This window comes from Chiloscyllium punctatum, chromosome 1 (assembly GCF_047496795.1).
Source record: "Chiloscyllium punctatum isolate Juve2018m chromosome 1, sChiPun1.3, whole genome shotgun sequence".
In the NCBI taxonomy this organism is placed as follows: Eukaryota; Metazoa; Chordata; class Chondrichthyes; order Orectolobiformes; family Hemiscylliidae; genus Chiloscyllium; species Chiloscyllium punctatum.
This window is the reverse complement of record NC_092739.1, coordinates 113,089,956-113,117,762: the sequence shown is the minus strand read 5'-3', so window position 1 is coordinate 113,117,762 and position 27,807 is coordinate 113,089,956. Positions and strand designations below refer to the sequence as shown.

The following is a 27,807-nucleotide window of genomic DNA, read 5'->3' as shown; positions in this document are numbered from 1 at the left end:
TGTCTGAGACATGATCTGTAAGACATGATTTCCTGAGTATAACTACGTCAGACTGATGTTTGACTAGTCTGTGAGACAGCTCTCCCAATTTTTGTGGATGATGCCAGGGTTGAATAGGGAGAGGTTGAATAGGCTAGGGCCGTTTTCCCTGGAGCGTCAGAGACTAAGGGGTGACCTTATTGAAGTTTATAAAATCATGAGGGGCAGGAATAGGGTAAATAGACAAAGTCTTTTCCCTGGGGTGGGGGAGTCCAGAATCAGAGGGCATAGGTTTAGGGTGAGAGGGGAAAGATATAAGAGAGACCTAAGGGGCAACTTTTTCATGCAGAGGGTGGTACGTGTGTGGAATGCGCTGCCAGAGGATGTGGTGGAGGCTGGTACAATTGCAATATTTAAGAGGCATCTGGATGGGTATATGAATAGGAAGGGTTTAGAGGGATATGGGCCGGGTGCTGGCAGGTGGGACTAGATTGGGTTGGGATATCTGGTCAGCACGGACGGGTTGGACCGAAGGGTTGTTTTCTGTGCTGTACATCTCTATGACTCTATGACAGTAAGGAGGAATTTGCTGTGTTCACAGGGCTATTTCTGTTGTCTAGCTTGATGCCAGGAGATCCATCCAGTCTCATTTATTTGTTGAGACTTTGTGGGTGTGCAAAAAAATGTACTAATCATCAAAGAAATCAGTACAGCACACTCCTGTAAAATACAATACACTATTTTTTAAATAAATTGTTTACAATTTCATGTTTTCTTTTGAGATTCACCAGGTTCTGTCTAAATGCAGTAGTTAGACAGTACACCAACAAAGTTCTGCCACTAGGTGAAACACTTCAGCATGAACTCAGAGTGACAGCCATTCTTGATGAAGGGCTCCTGCCTGAAATGTCGATTTTCCTGCTCCTCAGATGCTTCCTGACCTGCTGTGCTTTTCCAGCACCACTCTAAGCTTGACTCTAATCTCCAGCATCTATAGTCCTCACTTTTGCCTGATGTAGAGAAAGGTTTAAATGGATTACATTAGGAAGCAAGCAGAGAGGCAAGCCAGGGGCAAGGGCAGAGGGCAGTAATGCCAAAAGGAACAAAGTCAGGCCGAAGGAGGTGGGGGGGGGGGGGGGGGGGGGGGATGAAGCGGGCAACACAACATTGTTAAATTAATTCAGCAAACATAGTACAAGAATACAAGCCTTAAAACCAAACAGTGTTAAAATGAATTGGAATGAAATAAAATCACAACCACCTGATGAAGGAGCAGTGTTCAGAAAGCGAGAGCTTCCTAATAAACCTGTTGGACTATAACCTGGTGATGTGTGATTTTTAACTTTGTTAAAATGAAATGATGTTCTCACCACAAGGACTTTTATTAGGCTTTTCCTTCCATCTCCTACACTTGGATGGATGAATCATTCTTGCCGAGATTTTGTTTTTGAATAGAATGCATTTCTATTGAATATTTTTATTTGCTTCTTTAAATGTTTCATACTGTTTGATTACTGCTATACCTTTTAGTTTATTTAGTCAATAAACCGGAGCCAGATCTCTCTTCAAACCTGCGTAATTGGCTTTAACGTTCTTGCTGATGATTGGAAAATGTCAATTTCAAACTTAGTCTGGATTTCAACTATCTATAATATGGTCACTATTTAAATATAAAAGGGTCTCCTCAGAAATGAGGAGAGATGTTTGATTAACTATTTTCCCTGGAGGGTAGTACAGGCTGCATCATTGAGTATATTCATGACTGAGTAAGACAGACACTTGATCTCAATGAAGCAATAGGTTATTGGAGGGGGAGGGCAGGCAGGATAAAAGACGACAATCCTGGAGTTGTTCAGGGAGAGGTGGGCGCCGCAGGGAGTGGAGTGCATTATTTCCCCCTCCAACTCTATTTTGATTTAGTCCCTACCCTCCCCTTCACTGTTTGATCACACACCATTGCCCTTTGATTTGAAGGGCAGTGCTTGTTACTGGCCAATTGGGTGTTTTCCTATCTTCCTGGTGGTGGCAATTGAATAAAGATTCGTGCACCTTGTGTCTCTCACTGTGTCTCACACCTGCACACACACACCATGGGTGCTGGGGAAAAATATAAGAATATAAGCACTACCGCAGTTAGGCGGTTGTGTGGGGGGTGGGGGGGTGGGGGGGTGGGGGGGTGGGGGGAGGGGGGATGGAAAAAAAATCAGAAAAAGAAATTACACGGGGAAAAAAAGCAACAATCAGATTAACCACAATCTTATTCAATGGCCGCAAGGTGTTGAAAGGTCTGCTATTACTCCAAATTCTTATTATCTTATTTCATAGCGGCTTTTTTTACTTTCAGATTACTAATTAACTCGGCCTTATTACACAGTATCACATTGAAATTAGCTTTATCCCAAATTGATTCCATAATGCATTGTTCCAGGAAACTATCACAAAGTTATTCTAACAGTTCATCTTTCAGATCCCTCTTGCCAATTTGATTTGTCCGGTGTACATGATAATTAACTAAATCATTATTAAATTGCCTTTGTTACAATGTGCAATCATTCCTGAATGATGTTTTGGCCAGCATAACAACAGTTAGAAAAGCACCAGTATTTTCTGACCCTTGTGATTGTTAATTCCACTTCCTAATCTTCTGAACTTTACTCACTGACGTCCTCCATTGTATTCTTTACTGTGAATACCTTCGTATTTGTAACTCTGCCTTTTTATCAAAACGTGTTATGTCTGGAATAATTATGTTGCAAACTTGGTTACAAACCTGTTACCATGTCGCTGAAGTAGCAATTAGATTTAAACTACTTTACCTTACAGCACAAAACATCTGCAACAAAGTACACAAACTAATGACACATCTAGATTTAAACCACTTACCTCTAGATGTGTCATTAGTTCATGTACTTTGTTGCAGATGTTTTGTGAAGCAAGGTAAAGAAGTTTTCATGTAACTTTCTTCCTCTAATATTTCTTTGTCAGCACGCAAACTCGAATTGGAATGATATGGTGAAGATTAGCCTGCAAGGATGACAGGCACAGTGGTAATGTCCCTACTCCCTGGGCTGGGAGGCCTGGGTTCAAACCCCACCTGCTCAAGAGGTGTGTAATAACATCTCTGAACAGATTATTTAGAAAAACAGGTTAAATAAAAAGAAATGAGCTTTATGCTTTGATGCATTATTACTGTTAAACTCTCTATCCCTTCTTGTTCCACTCATCTTTTCCACGTGGATACATTGGTCTATTTTCTCACCTTTTCTTTGGGGATTTTTAAATTTCCCTTCACTTGATTATTCTCCCTGCACTCCCCCTGCCAAAGTCCTATCTATGACCCTGGTTACACAATTTGGCTGGATACTGGCCCCAGCTTGGTTTAAGAAGAAAATACCCCTCTTTCCTGTGTACTGTTGCCAGTATCTCAAAAAGTCAAATCTTCTCACAATGCACTTTCAGCCACACATTTGACCTTGTCACAATTGACCTGAGATCAGGTACCACTAGAGATGATTATATAGTCTACATTTTAAGTTTGACACAACTTCTCAAACTCCCTCTGCAGACCATCTTTCCTAGTTCCCTCCTGCTCAAGATTTGGCTTCAGCCAAGTTTAATTTTTCTCCCATGATATTTGATGCTTCAAACTGTGATATTTTAATTACTTAGCAATTCATAAGCATTATTCTCTCATAGGTTTATAATCTTGTTTCATTGCATTTCCATCCATTTACTAGATTGGAAGCAGCTGACATGTAGCTCCAGTGTCACTCGTTGATTGGCTGTCAGAAGACCCAACCACATGCTGAGTACAGTTTTGGTGGTGGAATAACATGCGTATTGCTCCATCTGGTGGCCTGATTGAGAATTGTCAAAAAGGATGCATAGCTTTCAGAAAGGTGGAAATGCTCAGTGGCTAGGAGGCAAAAAAACCCAGTTCATGCTTCATTAGAATTGGAAGAAGTTAGATATGTAACAGGTATTAAACAAGAACAGGTGTAGGGAAGATGCAGGAGGTGGGAGTGGAGGGGAGGCCTATGAGAGAATGGGAGGAAGGATAGTTGAATTGAAAATTGGATGATGGTACAAAGAAAAATAACTTAATGGAGATCAGAAACATAAAGAAATAAAAAGTGGTTCCAGTGCAGGGAGAAATGGAAATAGCAGAATCATCCGCGCATCTACTTTCTGCAAAATAAACATAAGGGCAGTAGTTATGATCTGAAAAAATCAAATTCAATACTGAGGTCAGAAAGCTATAAAATGCCTAATTGAAAGGTGAGGTGTTCATCCTCAAGTTGTATTGTAAATGATTAGAAGCGGGTAGTGTTACAAAGTACAATGAATGCATGTTCACTTTAAAATAGAGAGTGTTTTTTGAATATTAAGTAAACCTAAAGTGCAGGCTGAGCTGCTGGAATGGAAAGGTTGGGAGACGGGCTGTTCTAAAATGGATACTTATAACAATTGGCTGTGAAATGGATACTTGAGTTTTGGTTGCTGTTTTGACAATTTGAATTTAACCAATTTGTTTATATTATGCTCAGATTACTAAAACCCAATCAAGTTTTAATTTATTGTTTTGACAACATCAGACAAATGACAGGGAATGATGTTGGGGGATATAAAAAATGTGGGCATTTTGAAAATTGGTCAGAGCAACTCCCACCATACAGGAGAGTAACTGACTCTGATCAGCTGGGCAACTGCCATAGAACAGGAGAGCTCACCTAACACCTTGCTGTCAAAGAAACTAGAAGACACTTTCTATTAAAAAGGTATATTTTCCTGTAAAAAAAATTGCAGCATAAAGAAAGAAGATGACTCAGTGAGATCAGCAGATGGAACATTGAAGACATCGGAGAAGACAGGGACTGTGTGCACTTGAGATTAAGTTAATGTAATGGTTGATAATTGTGTTATTGGAACAGCATTTTTGTAGAGTTGGGGTCAGATAGTAAGTAGTTAAGAAAAAGGGAGCTTAGATTTGTGGAGAGTTTTTGTTTAGTGTTCATTATTAGAGTTAGGAAAATAAATTGTTATTTTTCTTTAAATAGTTTAAGTTAGGAGTTATCTTTCACTCCCTCACACTTTTAACAGATTATGGAGCGAGGCAAGCTTTTCTGGGTGTTTGGTTTTAATAACAACCTCTGTATCGTAACAGTGGACAGAGAGGTTAGAGTGGAAGTGACCAGAGGAATAATATTGCAAAGTCATCAAGGACACCAAGAGACAATGGCAGACAAAAGTAGAGTCCCAGTCTAACCACATGAACATGACTACTGTGGCAATGCTTACATTATATAACTGGCTACAAAGTGAAGTTGAGTAGAATCGCTGACAACAACAACACATCCCTCTCTGTGAGCTCAATACATTCTATGCTCGTTTTGAACAGAAGGTCAGTGAAATGATATCACCTGCCTCAACAGCCTTGGGTGCACCTGTACCCACTGTCTCTGCTGCAGACGTCAGATCAGCCATCTTGAGAGTGAACCCATGGAAAGCGACTGGTCCAGATGGAGTCTCCGGCCTTGCATTTAGATCCTGTGCAGACCAGCTGGTGGGATTACTAGTAGGCATCTTTAACCTCTCCTTATTCTGATGTGAGGTTTACACTTGCTCGAAGAAAACTGCTATCATCCTGGCCACAAGAAAATCAGGCAGCATGAATTAATGACTAAGCCCCAGTGACTCTAATGTACATCATTATGAAGTGCCTCAAGAGGTTAAAGAGGTTAGTAATGACACACATTAATGCCAGCCTCCCAGACTGCCTTAATCCGCTACAGTTCACCTATTGTCGTAATAGGCCCATGGCAGATACCATCTCCCTGGCCCACACCCATCCCTGCAACATGTAGAAAGCAAGCACACCTACATCAGACTCCTTTTTATTGACTTTAGCTTTATCTTTAACATCATAATTCCAACCAAACTCACCTCCATCTCTGAGATCCAGGACTCTGCCCCCCAGTTTGCACCTGGATCCTCGACCTCCTGATCTGCAGGCTACATCAGTAAGGATAGGCGACAACCCCTCCTCCACAATAATCCTCAACCTCAGTTCTCCTGCAAGCCTGCATACTCAGCCCCCTACTATATTCCACATATTCTCACAACAGTGTGGCCAAATTCAGCTCTAACTCCATTTACAAATTTGCTGATGACACCTCCTTAGTGGGTCAGATTTCAAACAACAACAGGGACAGTATAAAAAGCATACTGTCCAGATGCATCACAGCTTGGTATGGCAACTGCACTGCCCAGGACCATAATAAACTACAAAAGGTTGTGTGCACAGCCCAGACCATCACAGAAGCCAACCTCCCATCCATGGACTCCATTTACACATCTCATTGTGCGGAAAGGTTGCCAACATCATCGAAGACCCATCACACCCTGATAATGCAGTCCCACAACCTCTTCTGGCAGAAGACACACACACACACACACACACACACACACACACACACACACACACACACACTTCAAGACCAGTTTCATCCCTGCTGTTATTAAACCGATGAATGGATTCTCTAAACTTCAAATAGTGTTGATCTTGCTTTTGTGCATCTCCTGTGCAGCCGTAACCTTATATTCCTCTCTCTATCTCAGTATGATCTCTATTTCTCTATCTGTATGCCCTTGTTTGTTATGATCTGCCTGTACTGCTCGAAACACAAAGCTTTTCACTGTACTTAGCTACCTGTGACTACCAATAAGTCAAATCAAATCAAATCAGAGTACAGAGTACAGCTTTAAGTTCCTTGGAGTAAATACCACCAACAATCTGTCCTGGTCCATCCACATCAATGCCACAATCAAGGATGGGCCAATGGCTCTACTTCTTCAGAACGATAAGGAAATTTGGCATGTCCACAATGACTCTGACCACTTTTTATAAATGCACCATGGAAAGTATCCTGTCCGGATGCATCACAGCTTGGTATGGCAACTGCTCTGCCTAAGATCGCAAGAAATTATAGAGAGGTATGAACACAGCCTAGTCCATCATGAAAAACCAACCTTCCTTCCATGGACTCCATCTACACTTCCTGCTGCCTCAGGAAAGCAGACAACACAATCAAAGACCCCTCCCATCCTAGTTATACTCTCTTCCACCCTCTTCGATCAGGCAGAAGATACAAAGGTTTGGAAAACAGATTCAAGACCTTCTTTCCCACTGTTGTCAGACTTATGAACTGACCTCTCATATATTAAAGTTGATCTTTCTCTGCACCTTCTCTGAAGCTGTGACACTATATTCTGCATTCTGTTCTATTACCCTGATGTACATACGTAAGGGTATGATTTGTTTGGTCAGCACACAAAACAATACTTCTCACTGCACCTCGGTACATGTGACAATAATAAATCAAATCAAATACGACAAGCAGCTGGAAATTTCAGGTCAGTTTCGCAAAATGAATGAAGATGTTTTACAAAATGATCAGACAATAGAATAGAGAACATAGAACAGTACAGCATCATACAGACCCTTCGGCCCTACTCTAAGATTAGACTAACCTACATACCTTTCATTGTACTATCTTCCACGCGTCTATCCAAGAGTCACTTAAATGTCTCTATTGTATCTGACTGTCTACCACTGCCGGCAGTGTATTCCATTCTGTGTAAAGACCCTACCTCTGACATCTCTCCTAAACCTTCCCCAATTGCCTTAAAATTATGCCCCCACAATCTACATACAGCCTCCTTTATGTGAAAAAGGAAGGAGACAGCAAAGAGGAATCTACGGGGCATTTAGCCTAACCAGGCGTTCACAGACCAGTGAGTCTCACATTAGTGGTAGGTAAAGTGGTGGTTGGAGAAAGTTCTGAAGGAAAGAATTAGTCTCCACAGGAATAGTCAGCATAGCTCCGTCAGAGGGAGGTCATACCTAACACATTTGATTGAATTTTCGAGGAGGTGATCAAGTTTGTAGATGAGGGTAGTGCAGTTGATGTGGTTTATATGCATTTCAGCAAAGCCTTTGATAATGGCCCACAAGGGAGGCTGATAAAGATGGTAGAAGCACAAGAGATCCAGGATAACTTGGTAAAATTGCCTTTGTGGTAGGAGAGAGAGGGTGGAGATAGAAGCCAGTTTGAGTCACTGGAGCCCAGTGTACAGCGGTGTACCACAGGGATCAGTGCTGGGTCCCTTATTGCTTGTGATACATATAAACAATGCAGAGAAGAATGTGGGGGTGGGGTGGATGGGGGGTGTGTGACATGAAGATTGGCCAAGTAGTTGACACTGAAGAGAATATCTTAGGTTATAGGAGGATATAAATGGATTGATCAGATGGGCAGATCTCGGCAGATGGAATTTAACACCCATAAGTGCGAGGTAATGTATTTTGGAAGAAGTAACAAGGGAGTACCTAATGAGTGGAAGGACACTAGGAAGCTCAGAGGAAGGGGGATCTTGGAGTACTTGTGTACAGATCCCTGCAGGTGACAGAATAGGCTAATAGGGTAGTTAATAAGGAATAAGGGACACTTGCCTTTACCAGTTGAGGCATAGATTATAAGAGCAGGGACATCATGATGGAGCTGTACAGAATGTTGCTTATGTACTGTGTACAGTTCTGATCAAAGCATTACAGGAAGCTGTTCCCCTTAGTTGAAGGGTCAGTAACAAAAAGGGCATAATTTTAAGGTGAAAAGCAGGAGGCTTAGAGGGGATTTGAGGAAAAGGTTTTTCACCCAGTGGATATTGGGAATCTGGAAAGCACTGCCTAGGCGGGTCGTTGTTAAAGGAGTTATTATTAATACCTTAATTTTTTTTACAATTGATATACTTTACTTGGATGAAGGGCTGAAGGTATAGTAGTTAAATTTGCTGATGACAATAAGGCATCAGGAAAGTAAGTTGTGAAATGAACATAAGGAGGTTATAAGAGTAAGAGATATGTGAAGCGCAAAGGAGTAGCAAATGGGAAAATATGAAATTGTCCATTTTAGTAGGAAGAGTAAAAAAGAAGCATATTATCGAAATGGTGAGAGATAGCAGAGCTCTGAGATGCAGAGGGATCTAGGTGTCCCAATCCATGAATTACAAAAGGTCACTATGCAGGTGCAGCAAGTAATTAGTGAGGCTAATAGAGTGTTACTTTTTCTGCTGTTTGACATAAGTGTGCTGATGGGTTGTAAGTGTACTCTGATTGGAAGAGGCAATGCTATGGAGAATGCACCAATGAATGATGATTGACAGTTAACTGACAGGCTTTGTTTAAAATGTAAACTTGGCACGTTGACTCTGATTGGCCAGGGCATTATCTTGAGAAATGAATCAGCAAATGATTATCACCAGTTTTGTTGAGCTGAAAGAGGTACAATACATGTAAATGTCCAAAGAACAGGCCATGTATATTAATATATGCAGTTCCTACTGTACACAATGCAAGCCTGACTAACAATCATTACATAGTACATTCATTACTGTAAGTTGTGAGGAATTCACTGCTCCTGAAAAATAGCATGAAGGTGGTGAGTAGGAACAATAATTGGGCAGGCAAGTGTCAAGCAGATTTCTGCAGCCTTGCCCCCATCAGACAAACTAAGTTCTGGGTGGGACAATGCAAGCTTGCCTTTCTTCTCCTGTCACCAGTTGAAAGCCTTAAATGATCAATCAACAACTACTTAACACAACTTCATGACACCACATGAATAATTTGACTCCGGCAGCTGACTGGTCAGCCTGGTTTGGTGTGTGTGGACTGGGGACCTCGATCTTCCCAGTCTGGGGAACAGGGGCTGGCTGCTGAAAACATCATTCCCACCCCTGCCGCCACCTGCCCCCCTTCTGAAATCCCTCTTTCCCTACCAGCCCAAATTTGATTCCTCTGAATAATTATCTCCCATGCCTGTCACTTGTACCTTTCTGTGTGTGGCACTGAGGCTGACAAGAGCTGTCCACCTCTGATTGACTGGAGGCTTTTGCTGTCTCAGGAAGCAGTTCAGTGGAAAGGTAACCAGTTGACCTCATAAGTGCCTGACCCAGTGGGCTTTCCCACTCATGGGTCTCAGCCAATTTTTAAGACCACCACCACATTCTGTTCATTTTATAGTTACAAATCATGGCTGTGTGCACTTTACTATCCTATGACAGAATATGTGGGTCTGCTTGCAGGTAATTGTTAACAAAGCCTGCACCTAAATTAAATAATTAAGTCTCCCCATTATCACCAACACGTCCTATCAACTTGCCCCCACATTATTGATGAATTTGATCTTCATTTCATGCAAATTAAGGATATATTGGAATTGTCTTACAATTTTGTAGGGATGAAATGTAATTTTAGTCCATTGTTATCATACATAGAGAACATTATTTTTGGTCATTACATAGAACATAGAACAGTGCAGCTCAGAACAGGCCCTTCAGTGCATGATGTTGTCGGGGCATTTATCTTAATCTAAGATCAACCTAAGCTACACATCCCTCAATTTACTGCCATGCAAGGTGCTTATCCAGCAGTCGCTTAAATGTCCCTAATGTCTTTGACTCTACTACCACTGCTCTCTGACATCTTCCCTAAACCTTCCTCCAATCACCTTAAAATTATGACCCCTTGTGACAGCCATTTCAGCCCTGGAGAAAAGCCTCTGGCCATCTACTCTATCTATGGTTTCATTACCTTGTACACCTCTATCAAGTTCCCTATCTTCCTTCTTCTCTCCAGTGTGAAAAGCCCTAGCTCACTCAACCTTTCTTCATAAGACAAGCCCTCCAATCCAGGCAGCATCCTGGTAAATCTCCTCTGCAGCATCTACATCCCTCCTATAATGAGGTGACCAGAATTGGACACAATATTCCAAGTGTGGTCTAACTAGGGCTTTCCTTGAGCTGCAGCAAAACCTCGCGGCTCTTAAACTCAATCCCCCTGCTAATGAAAGCCAAAGCACCATATGTCTTCTTAACAACCCTATCAACTTGGGTGGAAACTTTGAGGGATCTATGTATGTGGACTCTAAGATTCCATTGTTTCTCCACACTGCCAAGAATCCTGTCTTTAACCCAGTATTCAGCATTCAAATTAAACCTTCCAATATGAACCACTTCTCATTCATCCATACTGAACTCCATCTGCCACTTCTCAGTCCAACTCTGCATTCTGTCAATGTCTTGTTGTAGCCTGCAGCAGCCGTCAACACTATCTACAACACCGCCGACCTTTGTATCTTTGGCAAACTTACTAACCCACCCTTCCACTTCTTCATCCAAGTCATTTATAAAAATACAAAGAGCAAAGATCCAAGAACAGATCCCTGCGGGACACCACTGGTCACCGAACTCCAGGCAGAATACTTTCTATTCACTACCACGAGCTGTCTTCTTTTGGCCAGACAATTCTGTATCCAGATAGCCAAATTTCCATATATCCCATACCTCCTAACATTCTGAATGAGCCTACCATGGGGAACCTTATCAAATGCCTTACTGAAATCCATGAACACCACACCTGCTCGACCTTCATCAACTTGTCTCATCACATGTTCAAAGAACTCAACAAGGCTTGTGAGGCATGACCTGCCCTTCATAAAGCCATGCTGACTATCTTCAATCAAGCTATTTTTTTTCCGAATAGTCATAAATCTTATCTCTCAGAATCCTTTCCAGTGCCTTGCTTACTGCAGATGTAAGACTGACTGGTCTGTAACTCCCAGGCGTTTCACTATTCCCTTTCTTAAACAGAGGAACAACATTTGCCTCCCTCCAATCATCCGGTACTACTCCCGTGGAGAGTGAGGATGCAAAGTTCATCGACAGAGCAATCTCATTCCTCACTTCCTGTCGTAGCCTTGGGTATATCTGGTTTGGCCCTAGGGACTTATCTATGTTGATGCATCCCAGAATTTCCAGCACATCCACTTTCTTAATATTAATCTCTTAAAGCCTATTAACCTAGTCCACAGTGTCCTCACTATTAACAAACTCCTCTGTCTAGTGAACACTGAAGCAAAAAACTCATTTAGGACCTCCCTTAACTCTTCAGACTACAGGTACAAGTTCTCTTCACTATCCCTGATCAGCCCTACCCTCTCTCGGATCATTCTCTTATTACTCACATAAGTGTAGAACGCCTTTGGTCTTTCCCCAATCCTTCCCACTAAGTCTTTATCGTTCCCCCATCCTAGTTGTCCTCAGTCCCTTTTTGAGTTCTTTCCTACCTTAGGTAAAGGTAAAATCACTATAGGTCAAGGCAACATCCGAGGAGCAGGAAAATCAATGTTTCTGGCAAATGCCCTTCATCAGGAATGAGGATTTTTAAAAGAATCGGGCGGTGTGGGGTACCCAAACTATGAGGTTGGAAGCTGTGGGTGGGAGATCCCCTGAAGTGATGAGGTTCTGTATGGTCTGGGAGATGATGGTTTGGTAATTGAGGGGGGGTGGGGGTGAGGTCATGGTCAAGGGGGCGGTAGATGGAGATGTCTTCGAGTTGGCACCAGGCTTCAGTGGTGTAGAGGTCAGTGCGCCAAACTACCACTGCACCCCCTTTATCTGCTGGTTTGATGGTGAGGTTGGGGTTGGAGCAGAGGGAGTGGACAGATTGAGGCAGTCAATGTTTCAGCGGCAGTTGGAAATAAAGAGGTCAAGGGCGGGTAACAGACCGGCTCAGGGTGTCTAGGTGGTTGGAGTGCGTTAGCGGTGAGCGAAAGGGTCCTCAGAAGATGGGCGGGAGTTCTGATTGAAAAGGTAAGCTCGGAGGCAGAGGAGGTGGAAGAAGTGTTTGACATCACGGCGCATATTGAATTCATTGATACTTGGAATCAGGGGGCTGAAGGTAAGGCCTTTGCTGAGGACTGATCGTTCGTCCTCTGTGAGGGGGAGGTCTGGGGGGCAGTCGCGGAGGCAGCGTGAGTAGCCCTGGCTGCAAGCTGCCAGTCTGGGGGGCGGGGGTGGCTGAATTTAACTCTAATCTCTAGCATCTGCACTACCCACTTCTGCCTAAAATCACTACAGACCTGCTGGACCACAGGGCTGCTCTCTCATTAGACAGTGACAACTAGTGGTTTAACGTGAGGGTCACCATGCCTCAGGTGAGAAGGTGGGTTCTTTAAGGGAGCCTCAGCCAGTGCATGAATTGAGTTCACACTTTTGGCATCACTTTGCATTACAAACCAGCTGTGAAACCCACCCTCTTTTGATCATTACATCAGCGTAGCATCTAGTTACAATTTATATTTACATAGGATTACGAAGCCACATCGCACTTCATATTTATGAGCCTTATGAAACATTTTTTATTTCATCAACCTGTGCAGAGATGTTATTCCACACGTGTGGAATAGACAGGACTTGGCCCCGGGCCTCTCAGTCTAGGGGTGGAGAAAAGAGTTCTGCCACTAGAGGGAACTAAAATGTAACAAGTCAAATTTATGAAAGTTGAACTTTATTCACATAAATTTTCATTCCTTGCCAACATTTCTCTTACTTGGTATGACAATACAACCATTGTAGCTTTACAATTGTATTATTTGCTATTTCAAAATTATATATGAAGACAAAAGAGAAAAGAATCATTGTGATGGTTACATGTTAGAATCATGTTATCACAACTGAACGTTTGCTCAGAAAAATACTTTAGTTGTGCTGGGATGGAAAAAGAATTAATATATAAGACAATTCTTCAGTAACTGCTAGGTCAGGTATAAAAATGTAATTTTGACAATTCTAGTCTTTTTTTTGGAGAATTTGCTTGCCGATAGATGCATCAATGACCAGCTCCAAAATAGGGTTCATGGTGGTTTTAGATGCCAATCATAAGAAATCCAAAAGTCTGTGATAGTGCCACAAATCAATTTTCTTAATATTTATTATTTTATAATACATTTCTCTATTTCTATTATTTGTGAGTGCCATTATATGAGTCGGGGAGATTGAAATCTATGGGAGCTACAATGTACTTTCTAATGAAACATTGTGTTTTTGAGTCAGAAGGTTGTAGATGTAAGCTCCACTCAAGGAATTTAAGTGCATAATCTAAACTGACAGGGTAGTGCAGTTCTGAGGGAGTGCTGCACTCCAGGAGCTGTGCTTTGGACAAGGCCCTTGTCAGATGGCTAATCTGTGGCAATATTTTCAGAAAAGTAAGACAGTTTGCCTAGTGTTCTGAGCAATTCCTAAAATTATCTTGCCATTCTTTTCGTTTTGCTGTTTCTCTTTGTATAAATTAACTTTCGCCTTTTTGATCACAGTAACAATGACAACACATCAAAAGTTCCTTCTTGTGGTGTTTCAATAACAAAGAGGCAACATAAATGTGAATCTTTATTCAATTAAATTCTATTCCAGTTTTAAATCAGTAAGATCTTTGCATTGTCTATTCTGTTCTCACAAATCATGTGTCTCCCAGACCCCAATGCCTCTAATTTAAACTTCTCAATCCTTTGTTTTGATCATTGCCTTGCTATGTTTATGACTTCTGAAATCTCCATTGCCAAAGTCTCCAAGTTTGAATCTGGCTTCTTGTGAATTAGCCCCTCTTTATAACTGACAGTTACTTGTGAATTACTCGGTCTTTACCATGTGATGAACAGCCATATCTCCAGCTGCCTATGTGTCACACCTTGGAGTTTCCTGCACCCACCCCTCCAAATTGGGTTTGATCTATAACCTGAGCTGAGATACTTCATCTCAATAGGGGACATGATAGAGATGGTACAGTTCATCTTGAATATTATCTTGTGGCCCTTGCTGGAGGTCTGTTTAGGAGAGTTGCTGCTCTCTTTGGTCAGATCGGCTGCTGATGTCCATTTCCCAGGCGCAAATGGAAAGAATGATTATTGAGACAGTGTACGTAGGTACTGAATCCCATGGAACTGCATCCATTTGGAGCTCAGCACTACCATAGAAGAAAGAAAACTGAGAAAAAAACTAAAAACAAGTTCTGTTCTAATAGATGTTTCCACTTGGCTTCATTAAGTCATTATTCTATTTTAAATTATTTTCTATCAGCACATAACTTACATATAAAATGCAAGGTTTGTGAAGGTTTGTAGCTCAGGTTGAGGTTTAGGGTGTAGGTTTGCTCGCTGAGCTGTAGGTTTGATATCCAGATGTTTCATTACCTGGCTAGGTAACATCATCAGTGGCGACCTCCAAGTGAAGCGAAGGTGTTATCTCCTGCTTTCTATTTATAGGTTTGTCCTGGAAGGGGTTCCTGGGGTTTATGGTGATGTCATTTCCTGTTCTTTTTCTGAGGGATTGATAGATGGCATTTAGATCTATGTGTTTGTTTATGGCATTGTGGTTGGAGTGCCAGGCCTCTAGGAATTCTCTGGCATGTCTTTGCTTAGCCTGTCCCAGGATAGATATGTTGTCCCAGTCGAAATGGTGGTTTTTTTCATCCATGTGTAGGGCTATGAGGGAGAGAGGGTCGTGTCTTTTAAATTTAAGTTTTAAAAGACCCAGTACAACCCATAGACAAAACCAACGTCATCTACAAAATTCCATTCAAGTACTGCCACAAACACTACGTAGGACAAACAGGAAGAAAGTTAGCCACCAGGATACACGAACACCAGCTAGCCTCAAAAAGACACGACCCTCTCTCCCTCATAGCCCTACACATGGATGAAAAAAAACACCATTTTGACTGGGACAACATATCTATCCTGGGACAGGCTAAGCAAAGACATGCCAGAGAATTCCTCGAGGCCTGGCACTCCAACCACAATGCCATAAACAAACACATAGATCTAGATGCCATCTATCAACCCCTCAGAAAATGAACAGGAAATGACATCACCACAAACCCCAGGAACCCCATCCAGGAGAAAGATATAAATAGAAAGTAGGAGACAACAGCTTTGCTTCACTTGGAGGTCGCCACTGATGATGTTACCTAGCCAGGTAATGAAATGTCTGGATATCAAACCTACAGCTCAGTGAGCAAACCTACACCCTTACATATAAAATTTTACCACCACTTCCTATCAATACTTGGCACAGTGTACTTGCTGACTTTGCCAGTTCTTGATGTGGAGTGATACCTGATGCTAGAATATTACTCTTGATGGTATTTGATTTGATTTATTATTGTCACATGTACCATGACACAGTGAAAAGTATTGTTTTGAGATTGATACTAATTTTACATGTTGTGTAAAAGATCAAACTAAATAAAACAAGAGTCACACTGTGACAAAACAAAACATATGACTTTGCAATCCTAATTCCCCACCCAATAAACCACACAGCAAAGAGGAAACAGTACAATAAACTGAGCTAAATTGCTGTTGAACAACAGTGTTTCCCAACCACCCTTTTAATTTAAAACTTACAAGAAATAGATTCTATAAATCACCCCATTGGCTTATTGCTCAACCAGAGCTGAAATGTGTGTTGCTGGAAAAGCGCAACAGGTCAGGCTGCATCAAAGGAGCAGGAGAATCGACGTTTCGGGCATAAGCCCTTCTTCAGGAATCTGAACACATTCCAGCAAAACATTTTTCAGCTCTGATCTCCAGCATCTGCAGTCCTCACTTTCTCCTTATTGCTCAACCACACAATATAGGAATCAGAGTAGACTATTTTGCCCTTTGAATCTGATGATGTTAAGATCAGATAAGATCATGGCTGATAATCCAACTCAGAACCCTGTTCCTGCTTTCTTCCCATACCTTTTGATTCCTTTAGCCCTAAGAACTATAGTTGTCTTCTTTCTAGGTTTTGACTCAACCACTGTCTGTGGCAAATATTTCCATAGGCTCAACACTCTCTGGGTAAAGAAATACCTTCTCTTTTTTCCAAACAATAAAGAAACCAATGTTACTATTTTAACTATTTTTGCAAAATTAAAAATTTGCATAAATTTTCTTCACAACAATTATAAAGAATCAAAAAAGAAGAATATGACCATGGTTCAAAGGAACAACATTTTTTAATCATCCGTTGTTGCACTGAAATGCAATGGTGGTCCTTTTCTTCAAACACTTTAGTCAATTGACGCTGAGTGGTTGTGATTTTGGAGAAGATTTATAGCTCAATTTGTGGATCAGGTTGTAGCTTTGCTCACTGAGCTGGTAGATTTGTTCTCAGACGTTTCGTCACCATGTTAGTGACATCATCATCTCCAGTGAAGCTTTGGTGTTCTGTTCCACTTGCTATTGTCTTGGTCTGTTACGGTGGGTGATATCACTTCCGGCTCTTCTTCTGAGAGGTTGATACATAGGGTCCAAATCAATTTTAAAAAACAAAGAAAATTTACAGCCCAGGAACAGGCCCTACGGTCCTCCAAGCCTGTGCCGATCCAAATCCATTGTCTAAATCTATCGCCCAATTCCTAAGGATCTGTAACCCTCTGCTCCCACCTATTCATGTATTTGTTCAGATGCACCTTAAATGAATCTGCTGTGCCTGTCTCTACTATCTCTGCTAGCAACACATTCCAGGCACCTACCATCCTCTGTGTAAAGTAATTTCTGCGTGTATCCCCTTTCTTCTCTCACCTTGAACTCATGACCTCTCTTTATTGAATCCCTCACTCTGGGAAAAAGCTTATCTCTATCAACCCTTGTCTATACCCTTCATGATTTTGTAGACCTCAATCTCCTTTTTTCTAATGAAAACAACCTACTCAACTTCTTTTCATAGCTAGCACCTTCCATACCAGGCAACATCCTCGTAAACCTTCTCTGCACCCTCTCCAAAGCGTTCACACCCTTTCGGTAATGTGGCAACCAGAACTGTACACAATATTCTAAATGCAGCCGAACCAATTTCTTGTACAATTTTAACATGACCTGCCAGCTGTTATACTCAATACTCCGTCCGATGAAGGCAAGCATACCATATGCCTTCCTGACCACTCTATCCACCTGTGTAGCCACCTTCAGGGTACAATGGACCTGAACTCCCATATCTCTCTGCTCATTAACATTTCCCAAGGCTCTCTGTTTACAGTATAGCTCGCTCTAGAATTAGACCTTCCAAAATGCATCACCCCACATTTGCCCGGACTGAACTCCATCTGCCACTTCTCCACCCAACACTTCTGTCTATCTATATTCTCCTGTACTCTTTCACAGTCCCTTACGCTTTCTGCTACTCCACCAATCTTCATGTCATCTGCAAACTTACTGATCAGACCACCAATGCTCTCTTCCACATCTATGTATATCACAAACAGCAGTGGCCCCAACACTGATCCCTGTGGAACACCACTGGTCACCTTTCTCCATTTCGAGAACCTCCCTCGTATATGTTTGTTAATGGAATTCCAGTTTGAATGCCAGGCCTTTTAGGAATTCCTGTGCGTGTCTTTGTTTAGCATGTCCCAGGATGGCTGTATTGTCCCAGTCAGACTGGTGTCCCACTTCATCTGTGTGTATGGACACCAGTAATAATTGGTCATGTCGTTTGGTGGCTAGTTGGTGCTCATGTATCCTGCCCGTCTGTCCAATGTAATATTTGTTGCAGTCCTTGCAGGGTATTTTGTATATGACTGTCGTTCTGCTAATTCATCAGGAGCTGTTTCAGTGTGATGTTAGGTTTGTGGGCTACCATGATGCTTAGGGGCCAGAGTAGTCTGGTGTCATCCCCAAGCTGTCTTTAATGAATGGCAGTATGGCTAGAGTTTCTGGGCATGTTGTATCTTCTTGTTTATGTCTGTTATGTAGGAATCCGCGGATTGTGTCTATCGGGTACCTGTTGTTCCTGGATACATTGTACAGGAATTTTTGCTTGGCTTCTCTTAGTTCCTGGGTGCTGTAGTGTGTTGTGGCTCATTTAAATAATGTTCTGATGCAGCTCCATGTGTTGGTGTTGTGGTGATTGCTCCTGTAGTTGAGTATCTTATCAGTGTGTGCAGCTCTCCATTGGCTTTGCATTCTACCGTGATGTCTAGGAAGGGGAGTCTGTTGTTATTCCCCACATTTTCCCCACCAGTAAGGGTATTGTTTATCTGTTTGTGGATTTCTTTTAATTTGTTGCGTTTCATGGTGACAAAGGTGTCACCCACATAGTGGACCCAAAGCTTGGGCTGGATTGTGGGAAGGGCAAGTCCAGTTGAGTTTCTGATCAATGGTAACCCCCGGGATATTGATAGTGGGGGATTCAGTGATGGGAACACCATATCATGTCAAGGGGCAGTGGTTAGATTGTCTCTTATTGAAGATGCTCATTGGCTGATATTTGTGTGATGTAAATGTTACTTGTCAGCTCAAGGCTGGATATTGTCCAGATCCTGATTCATTTGAATGTGAACTGCTTCAGTATCTGAGGAGTCATGAATAATGCTGAACATTATGCAATCATCAGGAAACATCCCCACTTCTGACCTTATGATGGAGTGAAGGTCATTGATAAAGCAACTGAAGATGGTTGGGCCTCCGACACTACCCTGAGGAACTCTTGCTGGGACGTCCTGGGGCTGAGATAACGGATATCGAACAACCATTCCTATGTGCCAGGTATGATTTTGCTAGCAGAGAGTTTGCTCCTGATTCCCACTGATTTTTGTTTTGCTCAGGGTTTTTGATGACACTGTTCCTTGAATGTAGCCGAGATGTCAAAGGCTATCATTCTCCCCTCACCTCTGGAAATCAATTGTGTCCATGTTTGAATGAAGTCTGTAATGAGGTCAGGAGCTGAGTGGCCCTGGTGGAACCCAAACTGGGCGTCACTGAGCAGGTGCCACTTGATAGCACTGTTGATGACACCTTCCATCACCTTACTGATGGTTGAGAGTACACTGATTAGATAGTAATTAAGGGAAGTGATGGCATCATGGTATTATCTTAAGCTTAAAGACCCAGGTATATTCTGGAAACCCGGGTTCAAATCTTATCATGGCAGAAGGTGGAATTTGAACACAATTTTAAAAACCTGGAATTAAGAGTCTAACAATGACCATGAATCCATTGCTGATTGTCAGAAACAGCCCATGTGGTTCATAAATGCCTTTTAGGGAAGGACCTACCTGGTCTGGCCTACATGGGACTCCAGACCTAACTGCTCTCTGGAAAATTAGGGATGGGCAATAAATGCTGGCCTAGCCTATGAGGCTATCATCCTATGAATAATTTTTTGTAAAAAATGGATGAGTTGGATTTGTCCTACTTCTTATGTACAGGATATAGCTAGGCAATTTTCCACATTGTTGAATACAAGCCAGTGTTGTAAATGTACTGGAAGAGCTTAGCTAGGGGAGCAGTAAGTTCTGGAGCACAAGTCTTCAGTACTATTGCCAGAATGTTGTCATGGCCCACGGCCTTTGCAGTATTCATTGTCTCCAACCATTTCTTGATATCACATGGAGTGAATCAAATTGGCTGAAGACTGGTATCTGTAATGCTGGGGACATTGGAGGAGTCCCAGATGGATCATTCACTGAGTGAATCTGACTTAGTGCTCCTCAAACCTTTTCCAGGCGTGAGATCATTTTGAAGTGTCAGACCTCAACTGACCCTAGAGTTAAGATCTGAGCAGGTGGGTATTATAGTTTTTGAGTGGAGGTGGAGTGCTTCACTTGCTCAGGGGGAGGAGAAAAGTTTTTGGTTGTTGAACAGATGAGATACTTCAATTCTTGACTAAGGTGGCTGGTAGAAGAAGTCAGCTTTGGGGAATTGTTGAAAAAGCTGAATTTCTCCAAAAAAAAGTGAACTTTAAAATGAAAGCGAACACCTACCTTTTCCCAGGTTTTGTTTTGAAGCAGCAATCAGTCTGTAGGCAACATGCCTTTAGGCCACATCACTATGAGATAAAAATGTGAGCCATTAATGGTGGGGTCACAGCTGATGGAAATCCCCAAGCTCCTAGACATCCATTGCTGCCTTTGAGCTCACAATGCAAAATTCTTGTCTCTCATAGATTCGGGAGCTGTACTTTAGCAGTTACAGAATATTCAATTGTTAAGGAGGTATGGGCTATTGAATAAGGTTTGGAAATTATCGCATATACTTGTGTAATAGTCGATCTCATGTAAAAGTTGACCCCCTATTTTTGTCCAAATAATCTGGAATTTTCCATATGTCTCATGTAAAAGTGGACCTTAGTTCTTCACAGATAAAAGATCAAAGTTTATGAGTCAGTGTGCTGGCTATCATGTTCCGCTTCACTCGTGGTCTTCCAGTCCGCTGGCTGTTGGTTCTGTTCCGGGTTTTCAAAATAACCATAATTCATTTTTAAAAAATTCGTTTAGAGAGCAGTTGGGCTTCTGCCAATGATATAGTATGAATTTTGATGGGCATGAATTTCAGCCCCCAAAAATAATATCCATGTAATAGTCGACCCCATAAATTTAACCTTAAAAAGTAGTCAAACAATTTGACTATTACTCGAGTATACCATATGGGCAATAAATGCTGGCCTACCCAAGAGGCTATCATCCTGATATGGTTGAGTAAACCATATCATGTGCAAATTTTATTCAGGCAACTTATTTTGAAAATAATTGGGTTAGACTTTTGTCTGTGGTCTAGACAGTAATTTGACAAGCATGACCTATTAGCTCAAAATTGAATGTCACTCGTCATTATTCCGTTGAACCAGGTTATTACCCTGTAAGCAAAGGCAAAAGACTCCTTTTGTTTAACAACTTTCAAGGCATTACTTTAGATGCCTATTTTCAAGCCTCATTGATGTCATAAATATAAATTCTGAAAGTGTTCTTTTTATTAATGTTTGGGACACCAAGAGATCAAGACACCAGTACTTAATCTAACTTTGTCAGAACTTGTTCAGATGGGAGCAGTTGATAATTGCCAGTGAAATGTGATTTGCTTCAGGCACATCTGTTAATCCTCCCTCTTCTGCCAGTTGGTCTATGGGAAGTTGAAACACAGCAATTTAGCATGCAATATATACTAACATGCATTTGTGTGACTGATGCATGACTCACTGTTAGACTCAACATTTGTTCTCACACACACAAACAGGATTAAACCCAATTTTATGCACAGTGATTCCACTTTTCAATTATGACACTTTATTTGCTAAACTAAAGAAAGATGTTAGAGAGGTCAGCAACAAATTAAAATTCAGTATGCATTTTGCGCACTCTGTATTTTCAACATCACCTGTCATGCCTCTAAGTGGCATCCTGACAGAATTTCAATTATTAAGTGAGCAACTAATTGTCATTGACTTCCAGTCCCGCCAATGGGTAGATGTTATAATGCTAGTGGAGTTCAAGGGCTCCCACAGTATCTCACATAATTGCTTTATCCATATTTCACTAAATTTTCATCATTCATCTTAATTACAGGTAATTATTGACTGTGAAAACACGTGGAAATCAGCAGTACTCTTGATATGCAATGGATGCTGGAAAGCAGCAATAAATTCCATCGTAGTTAGGAATAAGTAATTGGATTTACTCAGGATATCTTTCTTGGCAAAATCATAGAACCTGAATTTACAGTGTGGAAGCAGGCCATTTGGCCCGTCAAGTCCACACCAATCCTTCAAAGAGCAGCTACTGTAGCTTTGTATTTCCCACTGGTTAATCCACTCAGCCTGTGCATCCTTGGACACAATGTGTAATTTAGCATTGCCACTCCACCTAACCTGCACATCTTTGGACTGTGGGAGAAAACCACAGCACCGAAAAGAAACCTCTGCAGGCAGTCACCTGCGGGTGGAATTGAACCTGGGTCCCTGGTGCTGTGGTGGCAATGGTGTTAACCACTGAGCAATCATGCCACAAAGAACTTTTGTCAAAAAACCTGAAAGCTAGCACTTCCAACAATGCAGCATTCTCAGTGTACATCATTAAGGTTTCAGCCTAGATTCAATACTCAAGTCTTTATAATGAGGCTCAAACTCATGAACTTCAGACTCAAAAGCAAGTGCACTGCCACTAAACCAATGTTAAAAATCACGCAACACCAGATTATAGTCCAACAGGTTTATTAAGGAGCACTAGCTATCGGAGCACTGCCGGACTATAATCTGGTGTTGTGTGATTTTTAACTTTGTCCACCCCCGTCCAACAACAGCTCCTCCACATCATGACTAAACCAATGGCAATACTTCAAATGTGTGTTCTGCTGAAACAGTAAACAATCTAATTCCTCCAAGAATTTATTAAGAGCGTGTGAAGAACACCCTCTACCTTGCAAACAAAAATCTCAACTGAAACCAACAATTATTCTTACAAATCAGATGAGACTTCCAGAAAGACTAACTAAACTGAAACAAATAAATTCCAGGAGTAGACAGTAATCACAGTAAAGCACTTAAACACTGGAGAAGGACAACTGTTGTAAAGGAGTCCCTGGACACTGGTAAGATAGCAGCAGATTGGAAGCAGGTTAAAGGGTGAGAAAATAAACACAGGCAACTCCAAACCTAATGAAGAATGAGAGAACATTTGATGGATTCAGGAGTTCCTACAGCCAATCTAATCAATTAGAGGGGTATATACTGTTGCAATACAGAGAAGAAGAAGAAAACACAAGAATGGAGGAAATGGTAGCATTGTAGTAATCCAGAGCTCATGCTAATGTTCTGGGAATAGGGGATTGAAACCCACCTAGTCTAATCATGACATTTGATTCAATAAAATCTGGAATTAAAACCTAATGCTGACCACCTGGCAATCATTGTAAAATTTCATCTGGTTCAATACTGGCCTTAAGGAAGGAAATCTTTCGACCTTAATTGGTTTGGTCTATATGTGACTTCAGACCCAAAGCAATGTAGTTGTTTCTTAAACACTGTTGGAAATGGCCGAGAGAGCCAATTGGTTCAAGGGCAGTTAGGGGTTGTGTAACAAATACTGGCCTTGCCAGTGATGCCAACAACTCATGCCAGAATAAAAAGTAAAAATGAACTGCTACAATAACAAGATATATTTAAAAAGCACCTTTCAAGCAGAGAAAATATCCCAAAATCAATCAATAATAAAAAGGAGACATCAAGGCAAAGAGATAGAGACATAGAGATGTATAGCATGGAAACAGACCCTTCGATCCAACCTGCCCATGCCGACCAGATATCCCAACCCAATCCAGTCCCACCTGCCAGCACCTGGTCCATATCCCTCCAAACCCTTCCTAATCATATACACATCCAAATGCCTCATAAATGTTGCAATTGTACCAGCCTCCACCATATCCTCTGGCAGCTCATTCCATACACGTACCACCCTCTGCATGAGAAGGTTGCCCCTTACGTCTCTTTTATATTTTTCCCCTCTCACCCTAAACCTATGCCCTCTAGTTCTGGACTCCCCGACCCCAGGGAAAAGACTTTGTCTATTTATCCTATCCATGCCCCTCATAATTTTGTAAACCTCTACAAGGTCACCCCTCAGCCTCCGATGCTCTAGGGAAAACAGCCCCAGCCTGTTCAGCCTCTCCTTATAGCTCAAATCCTCCAACCTTGGCAACATCCTTGTAAAGGAGAAAGTGAGGACTGCAGATACTGGAGACCAGAGCTGAAAAATGTGTTGCTGGAAAAGTGCAGCAGGTCAGGCAGCATCAAAGGAGCAGGAGAACCGACGTTTCAGGCATAAGTCCTTCTTAAGGAAAGTTTCCTGAAGAAGAGCTTATGCCCGAAACATTGATTCTCCTGCTCCTTTGATGCTGCCTGACCTGCTGCGCTTTTCCAGCAACACATTTTTCAACATCCTTGTAAATCTTTTCTGAACCCTTTCAAGTTTCACAACATCCTTCCAATAGGAAGAAGACTAGATTTGCACGCAATATTCCAACAGTGGCCTAACCAATGCCCTGTACAGCTGCAACATGATCTCCCAACTTCTGTACTCAACACTCTGACCAAAAGGAAAGCTAACCAAACGCCTTTTTCACTATCCTACCTACCTGCTACTCCACTTTCAAGGAGCTATGAACCTGCACTCCAAGATCTCTTTGTTCAGCAATACTCCCTAGGACCTTAGCATTAAGTGTATAAATCCTGCTAAGACTTGCTTTCCCATAATGCAGCACCTTGCATTTATCTGAATTAAACTCCATCTGTCACTTCTCAGCCCATTGGCCCATCTGGTCTGAAAGGATTGATGATTAAGGTGGACTGTAAGGATTAAAGGGAAAAGATGAAGACTTAGAGAAGAAATTCTAAATTGTAGATGCTAACGGCACAGCCAGGGGAGGACAAGAGCCAGAGTTAAAGGAATACTTTCTTGTTCATTCCCATAACCTGTTGATTCCCCGATACTGAAAACATCTGATAGAAGATACAGAAAAAAACTGCTGGGAAGAATTGCTGGTGAAACTGAGGAACTTGGAATATTATTATTTAGAATACAGGACAAATTAATATGACTTATCATCAAGGAATTTTGGACCTAATTCTAAACATCCTAAGACTTTAAATAATACAACAAAAGAGATATTGGATAAATTTAAATACAGAAAGAAAAGCTGGAAAAACCCAACAGATCACACAGTATTATTGGGAGAGAAATAACGTTTCGGCTTCCATCTGGATTGATGACGATGGATGCATTAATTTGGTTTTCCAAACCTGCTCAGATTCTAGAACATTCCAATGTTTTGGAAGGTAGCAAACATAACTGCTCTATTCAAGAAAAGCAGGAGAGTGAAGGCTATGAATTATAGGCAACCATTGATTGTAGGGAAATGGTAGGATCTATTAATAAAGACATAGCAGCAGAGAGTCATAACACATCCAGACTGAATCAGCACAGATTTGGAAAAGAAAATTGTTTCACAAAATATGAAAACAGAAAATGCAGGAGAATCTCAGCAGATCTGGCAGTCTGGAGAGAAAAAAAAGAGTTAACATTTCAAGTCTAAAGACTTATTTCAGATTTGCAGCAGCCGCATTGTTTGCTTTTGTTTTTGTGTTTTAAAAAACAGTTAAGTTTTTAATATTATTACCAGCAGGGTTTTAAAAAAATGGTTAATGTGATGAATGTCACTGGATGGGCAGCAGTTATTCCCACCCCTCACTGCCCTTAAGAAAGTGGTGAGTCGTTTCTTGAACCATTGCAGTCTAAGGTTATAAATCACACAACACCAGGTTATAGTCCAACAGGTTTAATTGGAAGCATTAGCTTTTGGAGTGCTGCAACCTCCTGATGAAGGAGCATCGATCTGAAAGCTAGTGCTTCCAATTAAACCTGTTGGACTATAACTTGGTGTTATGTGATTTTTAACTTTGTACACCCCAGTCCAACACTGACATCTCCAAATCATTGCAGTCTATGTAGTTTTGAAACATCCACATGGCTGTTAGGCTGAGTTCCAGGATTCTGACCTAGTGACAGTGAAGGAAAGGTGATAAAGTTCCAAGTCAGGATGGTTTGTGGCTTGGAGGGGAATTTGCAGGTTGTGGTGTTCCCATGTACTTGTTGCTCTTGTCCTCTGAGGTAATAGATGGGTTGACAAGTGATCGTAAATTTTCCAGAATTGTCCTGGAATTTAGTTCTTGCATTCATGGTGTGCTATTTGTCCCATACTTCTCTATGTAAGGAGGGATTGACTACTTAAGGCCTTCTCTTCCCATTCCTTGAACTTATTTGGGATTTGCGCAGTCAGAAGCAGCACAGTATGTATGCATGGATACTTAAGCATGAGGGAGCTGCAGAACTAACCAGCACTTTCATTTGGATTCCTGATGAAGGGCTCCTGTCCAAAACATTGATTTTCCTGCTGCCTGACCTGCTGTGCTTTTCCAGCACCACTCTAATCTTGACTCTAATCTCCAGCATCTGCAGTCCTCATTTTCTCCGAGCACTGTCATCTGTCTGGCTTTTACAGGGGCATTTTACACTTGGCGGGAATCTAGGTCTGGGGGGAGACCCTAGTGGGGTCCACGATGGCAGAGTAGAATGATTCAGCTGGAGCTTGTCCAATCCTTCCACTGGTCAGAGGGGCAGAATAGTGGAAAATGGAATTTAATTCTTAAGAATGCAAAGTGAGGCATTTTTGGATAATTAACAAGGCAAGAGAGTACATGTTGAATGGTAGGGCCTTAGGAAGTACACAAGGTCCTCGATGTGCATGTCCATATATCCTTGAAGGCACAATAAGTAGGTAAGGTGATTCAGTGGGCATATGGAATTAGTAAAGGCATTGATACACAAGCATGAGGTTGTAATGGACTGGTACGCAACATTAGGTAGGTCACAGCTGGAATACTGTGTGCAGTTCTGGTCACCACAATATAGGATGTGATTGCACTAAAGAAGGTGCAGAAGAGATTCACCAGCATGTTGTTGCCAGGGCTGGCACAATTCAGCTATGAAAAGAGACTAAAAAGTATAGCGTTGTTTCCCATTAGTAGAGGGAACAATAACCAGAGGGCACAGTTTTAACGATTAGGAGATTTAGAGGGGATTTGAGAAAAAGGTTATTTTACCCAGAGGGTGGTAGGTATCCAGAATTCTCTACATGAAAGGGTGATATAGGCAGGAACTCTCAAGTTGTTTAAGAACAATTTAGATGAACCCTTGAAAACACCACATCAAACAAGGCTATGAGTGAAGTGCTGGGAAGGTGGCATTCAAGCTGATGGCTGTTTGATGTCTGGACATATTTGGCCTCGACGCCTCTTTCTGTCCTGAATCACTCTATTACTCTGTGAGACTCTTGGCAGGCTTATGAGGTTAGGCAGGGAGGGTGGGAGCTAAGCTTTCAAGGCAAACCTGAAGTGATAAGGATGGGAGCCACCAAACCCATACCATCCCACATACTCCCTTGTTTTTCTGGCAAAGTGTCCAAGAATTGCTCAACCTGGCAGTTGATATCAAATGCTTGGAAGGTGCTGTCAGATGAGACTGGGTACATTACTGCAGTGCAGCTTGTGGAAAGTACATGCTATTAATAGTGCATGTCAAGAGCAAAGGGAGTGAATGGTGGACAGAGGTGCCAATCAAAT

General features: G+C 41.7%; 1 long non-coding RNA gene across 1 annotated transcript in view; it reads right to left on the bottom strand.

Moving 5' to 3' along the window:
- Positions 1-27,807, bottom strand: part of LOC140478842 (uncharacterized) — a 39,821-nt gene that overhangs the window by 9,495 nt on the left and 2,519 nt on the right. Inside the window, exons 2-3 of the long non-coding RNA XR_011960878.1 lie at positions 20,624-20,688; positions 5,404-5,623 (exon numbers count right to left, since the gene is read on the bottom strand). This is a non-coding gene — a long non-coding RNA (uncharacterized lncRNA). The remainder of the gene's footprint in view (positions 1-5,403; positions 5,624-20,623; positions 20,689-27,807) is intronic.